General features: G+C 47.6%; 1 pseudogene; it reads left to right on the plus strand.

Moving 5' to 3' along the window:
* The first annotated feature begins 2,048 nt into the window (after positions 1–2,048).
* On the plus strand, positions 2,049–2,166 carry LOC124551615 (annotated as a pseudogene).
* The last annotated feature ends 9,275 nt before the right edge of the window (positions 2,167–11,441 follow it).

Below are 11,441 nucleotides of genomic sequence, written 5' to 3' on the forward strand. Positions count from 1 at the left end.
ACAGAACACTAGAGTTTGATCCCGCATGTTATCGTAGCAGTGGACCGTTACTTTGTCGTCTCTTTCTCCTCTGTATTTTATATATATATATATATATATATATATATATATATATATAGTTAGTATGTGCTGGACAGGGAGTCACTCAGCTCTTCACTTACACAGCAAAAATCTCTCGAAAATGCTGTTATGTCATTTTGTGAAGAAGGGATTTTATACACGTGTTACATGGAGGTGTGTCGCCCCTGCACATGTCCGTAGTCGTCATCCAGTCGTGTTATCTATGGCCGATGGCGCAAAATACTGTCTGTAGGAAATGACACTCTCACAACCGCTTCCACCAGTTACATTGTGGACTTTGTCGAGCTCGTCATTCTTTAGCGAAGAATGCACACAGACAGTTTTTTTGATGTTGCACGAGGGTCCTCATTTTAGCAGTTGTAATGCTTCTAATCATCTTAATGGAAGCGCGCCGTTAATAACGCGGGAGCCTTTTCATTAAAATAATTATGGGCAGTATTTTCTTTAATCGCTAACAAAACAAGAGCGCGTTTATCCAGCCTGATTTCTTTAATGTGCTCTCTCTGAAAGCGTCGGCGGCTGTAGTCGAAGTAGAGCGGGCTGTGGGATTCAGCGGGGAGGGGAGGAGGGGGTCTGTAACTGGAACTGGAGAACTTTTTCTTGATGATATTAAGATGGGAAAGAAAGAACGAGCAGAATCGGCTAATTAAATACAAATTAATACGAAACACTGTAGTCGCGACTTCTGCGATAGTGTGGTAAACAATTCTATAGCGAAGATAATTTAATGATAATTCAATGTAATTCTGGGAATGACTGTAAGTGAATGAACAGACTGACAAACTAACTAACAGGTTAATGAACAAACTAACAGGCCAACCAACTAACCAAAGAAAACGAAAAAAACAAAAAAAACAAAAAAAAACGAATGGACATGACAAATGATGTTTAACGAAGGTCACACGAAGGTCAAATGATGTTTTTTCTTATAAATGGCTTTCGTTAAACATCATTTGTCATGTCCAATCGTTTGTTTGTTTTGTTTGTTTTCTTTGATTAGTTGGTTAGTTAGTTAGTTCGCCTGTTAGTTTCTTCATTAACCTGTTAGTTAGTTTGGCAGTCTGTTCATTCACTTACATTCATTCCCAGAATTGCATTGAATTATCATTAAATTATCTGCGTTACAGAACTGCATTGAATTATTTGTGCTACAGAATTGTTTTCAAAAGTAGTTGAAGCTTGGTTGTTGAAAGTAAACTGAATTGTTTTTCGTACCTATCTGAAGCTGTGTGGAAATTTTAATGACAAAATTCCGAAAGATACACTTATGTATGTAGTAATGTATCGTAAAAAAATTTTACATGTGATTCGCAGCACAGAATTTTTGATGTAAATTTTTGCTTGCTTCCGTTTATAAAAATTTTAGTAACTGTTGGTTACACTTTATTAAATTATAGAAAATTATAGAAATTATAAGGAAATAAAGAACATCAGTAAATTATAGGTAAATAAAGATCATCAGTAAATTATAAGAAAATTATAGAAATTATAAGAAAATAAATAACATCATTAAATCATTACATAAGCATCACTAAATAACCTGCGACTGCGCTCAACGTACCCACTTATTACTATTTGCTGTAGATTGTTCCACTGAATCTCTTTCCGGCATTTGCATTACCAGCGATTGATTTTATGTGGTCGTTCCACTTCAGATCGCTCCGTAAGAATACTCCTAGATATTTTCTCCTAGATGTTTTATGTAAGCGGCTCCTTCCAGTGTTTGTGCTGCAGTCGTGTAACCATACAATAAAGGATCTTTCTGTCTATGTATTCGCAATACGTTACATTTGCTTATGTTGAGGGTCACTTGCTAAGCCTGTATCCTCTGCAGGTCTTCCTGCATTTCGCTACAATTTTCTAGCGTTGCGATTTCTCTGTATTCAACAGCATCGTCCACTGAAAGTCTCATGGAACTATCTACGTCACCTACTAGGCCATTTATATATAGTGTGAAAAGTAATGGGGCCAACTGCCTTGCCGCAGTGGTAACACCGGTTCCCGTCAGATCACCGAAGTTAAGCGTCGTCAGGCTGGGCTAGCACTTGGATGGGTGACCATCCGGTCTGCCGAGCGCTGTTGGCAAGCGGGGTGCACTCAGCCCTTGTGAGGCAAACTGAGGAGGTACTAGACTGAGAAGTAGCGGCTCCAGTCTCGGAAACTGACATACGGCCGGGAGAGCGGTGTGCTGATCACATGCCCCTCCATATCCGCATCCAATGACGCCTGTGGGCTGAGGATGACACGCCGGCCGGTCGGTTCCTCTGGGCCTTCGTGGCCTGTGCGGGAGGAGCTTAGTTTTTTTTAGTGAAAAGTAATGGACCTGTAACATTCGCTTCATTCGCTTGTGGATTGTGAAACCATAGAAGGTACGTTTGAAGATTTCTGTAACGATTGTAAGGCACTGAGGGAATCGGAGCAGATGAGAAACCGGTTGTGGAGTAGAAGGCGCATGTGCTCCAGTGCCGCCACTATCGCGTGGAGCTCCGCTTGGAAAACGGTGTACTCGTCAGGAAGGCGAATGCTTGTCACATGGTCAGGTTCAAATGGCTCTGAGCACTATGGGACTCAACTGCTGAGGTTATTAGTCCCCTAGAACTAGTTAAACCTAACTAACCTAAGGACATCACAAACATCCATGCCCGAGGCAGGATTCGAACCTGCGACCGTAGCGGTCTTGCGGTTCCAGACTGCAGCGCCTTTAACCGCACGGCCACTTCGGCCGGCTCACATGGTCAGGGAACGCTACAGAGCAGCCAAGGGAATTCCCCCGTTTGGAGCAGTCAGTGTAAACTACTGTGAAACAGTGATGCATATCTAAAACGTTAAAAAAACAGAGATTGGAATGTAAAATCCGGCGTACTATTTTTCTTAAAATTAGTTAAGTCTGAAATCAGTCTGGGTCCTTGGAGAAGCCGAGGTGGAAACCTGCTCCAGCCTCAATGTAAAACAATAACACCGGCCACGTCCACCTCTATTTGGCGATCCATTGCGCGAATCCCATAGAACCTGTACCCAGGTGAGAAGTTGGCCCAGCTGATGTATCACCAACTGTACTTTTTTTATTTTTTATCTTTTTGTTTTTCCTTCTTTTTTTCCATGGGAGATGGGTCGGGTAGTGGGGTGGCGGAGGCAAGGTGGGCAGGGGTCGCGACCCGACGCCTGGCCACGGTGTCTCCTCCCTCCCATCCTGGGGATGTGATATGTGGTACAAAGGATGTTGTTGCTGTATTACAGTGAATGTTTTTTTTTAATTTTATTTATTTATTTTTAATTTTATTTATTTTCTTGTAATTTTGTTTTGGATTTTTTTTAACAGTAAGTAACTGAAAACTAGTAAGTACACTCGTTGCGTCGAGTTGGGGACGTACGTAATTGAAAACATGCTTACAGTTGTAGCAAAAGGCAGAAAGAAAGAGAGCAAAGTGTGGGGTTAAGGGAGCCATGAAACAAAACCGAAGGGTGGAATCCCTACCACCATTAACCGGTGCTACATTTTGCACCGGATGGGAAACATAAACTGCGAAGATCTTTCCGCGCCGGGGACAAAAAGAGGAAATGTGGGGCAAATACTGCTATAAGCCATAGAGTGCGAGGGTTCGCGACGAAACTCTCCATCTGCTGTATCATCCAGGTATGACTTCTCGTAATGACCAAGGTAGATCCCACTTTGCACCGTGTAGTGTTCTATTATCGTCTTGTAATTTTAGCTTCTCTTACCCGTGATGTTCCAGCTACGCGGAGGGTCGTGGAACGCACTCAACAAATAATTGGAAAAATATTGTCGATACTTTGGGTTACGGAGGATCTTGCAATGTCGTTCCTGTAGATAGTTCCAAAAGTCTAAAGTGTCCTTAGTGCCGTCTTGAAACAAATAATGCACTGCATGTCCACGAAGCCACGTCATGGCATTAGTTTTCGTGCGTGGGTAATACGTCTCATCCGGGAATAAGATAGTCTTACGGTCGATATGATTCGGCATTACTCGAAAGAAGTATTCTGACATTTGCCTCACTAAGTGCCACACTGCCGCAGACTCGCCACAGCTAAGACGGTGTTCATCGTTGTCTTGAACGCCACAGCTCGTGCACGTGGGTGAGTCTACCATATGGATCGCATGTAGCCTTGATCTGGTCACCGGCTTACTGTTGATAGTGATATACCATGTCGCTGAGACGTCAGTGTCCACTGTTACGTGGTGAATTGTACTCCAAAGTACTCGCCAGTTGACGTTCGGGCGCTTCCTCTCCACGACGTTATCGGGTCGTCAACGTTGCAGGACTCGATATACCGTCTTTGCCGTCGCCAGTTGAGTCGTTGGTAAGGCAAGTCGAAAGTAACCGAGTTCGAGGTAAAAGACACCGATGTAGAACAGCGAGGACGGTTGAAAGAGATTGTCACTCTGCAGCGGAGTCTGCGCTGATATGAAACTTCCTGGCAGATTAAAACTGTGTGCCGGACCGAGACTCGAACTCGGGACCTTTGCCTTTCGCGCGCAAGTGCTCTACCAACATTTTTTTTTTTTTTTTTTTTTACTTTAAATGGAACTAAAAAAACAAGTGCCACCGCCACTTTTCATCCTATAACAAAAAAAAAATCTGGGCCACTTCAGGCGTTGGCTCCTGACTAAACCTACCCCAGAGAGCTGCCTATATACCAGGGGAAATATGGGAAATCAAGGTTAGGGCTATCCAGAAAAACAAAACATAATCTTCCTTTTTCTGAATTTTATTTTAATTTTTTTTTTGTTTTATATTTATTTATTTATTTTTTATTTTTATTTTTATTTTTTATTTAGTTATTTATTTTTTTTTTTTTTGTGTGTAATTGATCAGAGGCCTTCTGCGCCCCGCTGGTAATATGTTGAGTCACGTCTTCTCGAAATTGATGTGTTCCGTTCAATTGTTCAGAAATGTTCATTGGTTCAAACAGGAAGCCTTCTTCTCTCTTGGCTTAACACATTCCAGCTGCGAGGCGGCTCGTGGAAAGCACTCCCAAGGAAGTTCGAGAAAAATTGTCTGTATTTTGGGTGACGGACAACGACATAATGACGGTCATTGAGGTATGTCCAAAAATCGAGTGCAGAGTCTACAGTTTGTCCAAATAAGTAGTGAATGGCATGTCCGCGAATCCAATTCACAGCATTGGTCTTTGTCCGAGGAAAATAGTCACGTTCCGGAAATAATAATGAAAGGGGAGTAATCCGATCCGGAATGTCCCGCGTTAGAAAAGCCACAATACGTCGAACCAAGTGCCAAACCTCCGCCGCCGGTCCGCAAACAAACCGATGTTCAGCATTGTCTGGCACTCCACACGTGGAGCATAGAGGTGATTGGGCGAGGTGGATACGATGAAGGCGAAATTGGTTGATTTGCTTACCATTGACAGTTATGTACCAGACAGATTGAACATTCGTGTCAAGGTAACAGGCGAACACCGCGCGCCATACATGACGCCAGTCAACCTGGGGGAACTTTTGTTCAATCGGGTTAGGTGGACGACCTAATTGGAGGACATTGTATACTGCCTTTGTCTTGAGCAAAAGCTGTCTTGGTAAGGTGAGGCGTAGATAACTGAGTTCCAGAAAGAAGTACCGTGTATAATGGAACTGGGCCGGAACATCCGAGATGATCACTGGGGCTGGCAGTGAGACCGGCGAGTATGCCGACAGGAGGAGACCAGTGAGGCTCGTTGGGCAACGTGTCCATACCGTCATCTGAGAGCTGACAAATAGGGCGCGAGCTCTATCCGGCACGTGAAACAGACCTATCCCACCTCGTTCACGGGGAAGAGTAAGGGTCGCATAGCTAATTTTGAACAACATCCCAGAGCTGACGAAAGATGCCATCGCTGCCAACATGCGACGTGCCACAGTAAGCGGGAAAGGTAGAACTTGCGCTACATGGGGAACTCGGGATGCGATATATGTATTGACATATCGAGCTCGTTGGATAATATCTAGGGATCGAAGGCGATGGTCCATAAGACCTGCTCTGATCATTAAAAGGAGGCGTCGGCAGTTGATGGTGGCTGAACGCCGGAGATCAGATGAAAAATCTATTCCCAAACAACGAATGGTATCAACGGTGGTGAGAGGTGCAACGCACTCCACGGGAAGTCCCGTGCCAATGAACATAACTTGTGACTTACGTACGTTTAAAGAGCTACCCGACGCCTCACCATAAGTCGCTATCCACGTCAAAACAGCTCGAACTTCGTCGGCATTACGTAAACAGATGACGACATCGTCAGCATAGGCCGTGCAACAGAATCGGTAGCGATCTATGGACAACCCTACCAAACGTTGTCTTAGTCCACATAGCAAGGATTCCAAGGAAAAGGCGTACAAAATTGCTGATAGAGGGCAACCTTGACGTACGGATCGACCTATTATTATCGGTGGAGTGAGTCTGCCATTGTACAGAATCCTGGATGAGGCACCCCGCAGAAGGCGCATCACTACCGTGATAACGGCGACCGGGAAACCCATATGGTGGAGAACGGCCGTAAGGAACGAATGGTCAACCCTATCAAAAGCTTGACTGAAGTCCAAAGACGCAAGTGCCCCAGAGAGGCGTTGTGCCTGGGTAACGGCGATCATATCCCTGTAGCGGCATAAAGCCGTGCGAATATTGTTGTCGCCTCCCAAAGATGCTTGGTCTGGCGACACAACATAGCGGGCAACGTTTTTAAGTCGTGCTGCCAAAAGGCGAGTGAAGATTTTCATATCACTGTTAAGGAGGGTGAGGGGCCGATAATCACTGATATTGTTGCCACCGTGCGGTTTATGTACAGGAATAATAATTCCTTCCATGAAAGCGTCCGGCACAGGTACTTCCGGAGACATCAGTTCCCGACAGATGGAGGTGAAGGTGGACTCTAACAAATCACGGAAGGTGCGATAAAATTCGAGGGGAAGACCGTCGGGGCCCGGGGAGCGATTGATGGTTCCTGCCCGGATCGCATCGCGGACTTCCTCATCAGTCACCTCCGACATCAAGTCAATCGCCGCATCTCCTGGGATACCACCGAAGTTGAGCTGTGAGACTTCCTCGATCAACTCTGGGGAATGTGGAACTGCGGCGTAGAGCTGCCGGTAGTGGGCGTGAAGCACATTCCCTATGGCAGATTGGGTTACGTAGCGACGCCCTCCTTGATCCGTTAGGACGTGAATCAATTTTCGGCGTCGATTTTGTCGTTCTTGGATGATATGGTACATCGACGGATGTTCATGAGGCATGCGATCAGCAGTACGAGATCGTACTATCGCCCCTTCCAAATGCCGTCGCATGAGATTCGAGATTTGGGCCTTAGCTTGGTTCATCCTTATATGGCGCTCAGGGGAGGCTGGCATCGTGGAGCATTCTCGTAGGATCCTGTAGTAAAAGTCCATAGTGCTCTTCCTCCAGGCGACAACATCTTTGCCATACCGGATTAAAGTTTTTCGAAGAGCAGGTTTTGCACACTGGATCCACCAGGATATGGTAGACGGATACGTGGGTCGGCGTCTATTACATGTGATCCAAGTGTCTTCTATTAGAAGTCGACAGTCAGGTGAATTAAGGAGTGCCGTGTTCAGTTTCCATAAACCACGTCCGTGCCATACTGCCTGTCTTGTGAGAACAACATCACAGAAGTAAGCCTCATGGTCTGAGAAAGCAACAGGCCAGACTTCAGCCTGTCGAGTGTGTTGAATTAGGGATCGCGAGATGTAGATGCGATCCAGTCGGCTAGAGGAGTGCGCAGTGTGGTACGTAAAACCCAAAAGATCACCGTGAACATGTCTCCACGTATCGACAAATTGTAGCCGCGTGACGACTGTTTCCAGAGCTGCGCATGGTGAGTGACGCGGCAATTGATCCTGAGGTCGCTGGGTGCAGTTGAAGTCTCCACCCATGATCCAGTCATCGTATGGTCCCATAAAAAGGGGTGTGACTTCATTCGCGAAGAAGGCATTGCGTTCACGACGGTAGCTGGAGCCCGACGGCGCATAAATATTGATGATGCGTACACCAAAGAGAGTAAGGGCCATACCTCTGCCGCTGGGGAGGTATAGGACATCTTCGGCAGGAAGACCTTCGCGTAAGATGATGGCAACACCACTACCGGTGTCCGAAGCGGGAGAAAGATGCACTGTGAAGCCATGTGGTGGTGAAAAATCGGCGACACGCACTTCCTGAAAAAGCGCAATATCTATGTCCGCATCATAAATCATATCGCGGAGCAGCGCTAGTTTGTGGGGCGCACGAATGGTCGCGAGGTTAATCGTTGCGACACGATAATGCTGGTGTTGGAGTCCCACTGGCGCAGGCGGGGCTTCTTCTTCAGGAGCGAGAGGTCGTCGATCTTGCCGGTCCGCTGAAGAGGCTGCTATTGTGGAGAGTTTGCGGGCGCGGGCGCAACCGATGGGGGTGCCCCATCATCAGCAGCATCCGCCCCAGTCCCTTCGATCTCCACGTCGTCCGCCCAGGAGACTGATGCTGCGGTAGGGCATCGGCTGTGCACGTCATCCACGTGGAGAGGAGACGTAGTTTTCGTCTCATCGGATAGGCTCTCTTCAACGTCGGCCTGTGGGGGCGGCGGCGTCAGTAAGGAGGGGTGTTCGTTGCCAGTGGTCGCCTGTGGCGGGTCTTTCGCATCAGCCTTTCGGTCATCAAAGATCGGTTTGTCGTCCATCTTCGGGTCTGCATCCCCGGTATCCATCCGTAGAATGGATTCATCAGGGGGTGTACGGCTACGTTTCTTTCTCTTTCGTGTCGACCCTTGTTTTCGAACAAGTCGTTCAGAGTCCGATTGCGGGTGGCTTTCGTCTGACTCCGGACCAGTCTGAAGGAAAGCAGAAGTAGGTACCACTCCCGGATCAACGTCCATCTCAGTAGCATTTTCAGTCACAGTGCTGCGATGATTCGGCAGGTTAGGATCTGGCGTCTGGGGCACCTCAGAAGGAATCTCAGGAGCGGTTGCATCTACCTGATCAGACGACGTCAACGGAGCAGGAAGACTCTGTGTAGACGTGCTACCTTCCTGGGCAACCTTGGCGTATGTGACAGGGATCTGAGTCATCACCGCTGGGGACGCTTCCTCGCCGACCGGCGTCTGGATCAGGCGGCGTCGCATGCAGGCGGATCTGACGTGGCCTTCTTGTCCACAACCCGCACATGTTCGGGGTTGGCCGTCGTACATGACAATGGCTCGCACCCCGCCAATGGTCAGGTATGATGGAATATGTTTTTTTCAGTTCAATTTTGACCTGACGCACACCATTAAGGACATGGTAGGTCGTGAAGGTTTACCATTTTTCCTCTACGTAACCGATGACGTTACCGTATGGTTGTAACGCAGAGACAACTTCGTCCTTCGGCACTTCAAAAGGTAGTTCAAACACCCTAATCGTGCGTTGACCGTACTCTGCGAGTTCAAGTGTTACAGCTCCGACGTGACCATCAGAGTATTTGGACTTAAGTCCATTGGCATGGCGGCGAATAACATCTTCACACACCTCGGTGTTTGTCATTTTAATATGAACGACACTACTCGTGATCGAAAAATGGATTCCGATAACGTGGTTAGGATCTAAACGAACTTCTTCACGTATGAACGTTTCAACTTCATGTGCACGAGGTCGCGCATGTTCAGCTGGGAAGGAAACTTTAAGGGTCGCACGGCGGTAAGCGCTCGACATGTTGTTCACGGTGGACGGACGCAAGCCTGAAAGCTACGACGCGGAAGTAAACAACGCCTGCAGCGGAGCACTGGCCGGCGCGCGGGGCCGTCCGCACGCTGCCACGGCTGAGAGCCGACTGGACTGCCAGTATGTCCGCAGTATTCTTTCTTCCAGGAGTGCTACTTCTGCAAGGTTCGCAGGAGAGCTTCTGTGAAGTTTGGAAGGTAGGAGACGAGATACTGGCAGAAGTAAAGCTGTGAGGACGGGGCGTGAGTCGTGCTTGGGTAGCTCAGTTGGTAGAGCACTTGCCCGCGACAGGCAAAGGTCCCGAGTTCGAGTCTCGGTCCGGCACACAGTTTTAATCTGCCAGGAAGTTTCAGCTGTACTTGCTCCAACGGCGGGGTGAGCTGGTGTCATTGTGCTGGGTGCCGGGTGATGTAGGAATACGGGGAAGTAAACGGGCCGATCAGGCTGTCAAGGAGGGCTGCAGAGGACAGGACGTGGCACAGTGTCCTGTTCCGTTGCAGGCCGTCGTTTCCGCAGTACACAGGTGGTGCAGGCAGTTGTGGGGTGAGGACAGGCTGGCGGTGGGGGCCAGTGTAAGCTGCGGCTGGCGAGGTCAGCTACCCGGCCGCGGCGTTCCTCCTGCCAGTTCCTGAGGCGGGATGGGCACTGACCTCTCACACGTAGACTTTTACTACGGCGAGAGGATCCCCCGTTTCGTGATGCTTGTGGCGTGCACATATCTGTCCGGCATATTTTAAAGGAGTGCAGCTTATATCGTCATGCAGGGGCGGAAGCAAACATCGGTGGGGATTTCCTCTCTGTTTTAGCTGATGACGAGTGCGACTAACGTTTTAAAGTTTCGTGATCTGTCTGGACTCTGGCCTCAGCTTTTAGGCTTGAAGTTTTAGTGTGTTGCAGAGTGGCTGGCTCTTTCTTTTTTATACTTGCAGTCACCCGGCCACATCCGTCTCCTATATTCTTTTAGCTCCTTACACCACTTTCATCCTCCGTACTTAATGTTTCAATACCGACACAGTACTTCGTTCCGTGCTTCTCTGCGGGTACGCACATAGTTTTCCAAATTCTGTTACCTTTATTTAGGTGCTGTTTCATACCCCTGCTTGGTGTATTTTACCTCTGCGCTGAAGACATTACTGTCGCACGCTCATACCAACACATCCATCCATCAGTCCATCATGAACACTTCCCTCCGTCGACAATGACGTACTGTGTTCTGTTTGCTATAACCTCTTCGATCCAGTCACACAGTCGCCCTGACGTTCAGTACCACACAGTGTGTTCATTGGACGGCAACGTGGAACCGTATCGAACGACTTCCGGAAATCAGGGAACACAGCATCAACCCTGGCGCCTGTATCTCCTGCTTTCTGGATCTCTTGGGTGAACGGACCGAGCTGGCCTGGGCTTGATACGATTGTTTTTTTGGAAGCCGTTTTCGTTCAACAAAGAATATTTTCGGTCTCCACGAAGGTACATGAGCATGAAACACAATGCAGAATTGTACAACAGACAGATACAGGCATATAGTTTTGTTAGGCCCATCTTGCCTCTTTGTTTTTCAGAGGCGTTGAGTCTTCTCATCTGCTTTCCACGTTTCCGATCCATGCGTGTGCACTGGAGCATAACACGCTCGGTGTAACACTTGTTTTGTATTCGGTGGTTCCTCCTT

The sequence above is a fragment of the Schistocerca americana genome, chromosome 9 (assembly GCF_021461395.2).
Source record: "Schistocerca americana isolate TAMUIC-IGC-003095 chromosome 9, iqSchAmer2.1, whole genome shotgun sequence".
In the NCBI taxonomy this organism is placed as follows: domain Eukaryota; kingdom Metazoa; phylum Arthropoda; class Insecta; order Orthoptera; family Acrididae; genus Schistocerca; species Schistocerca americana.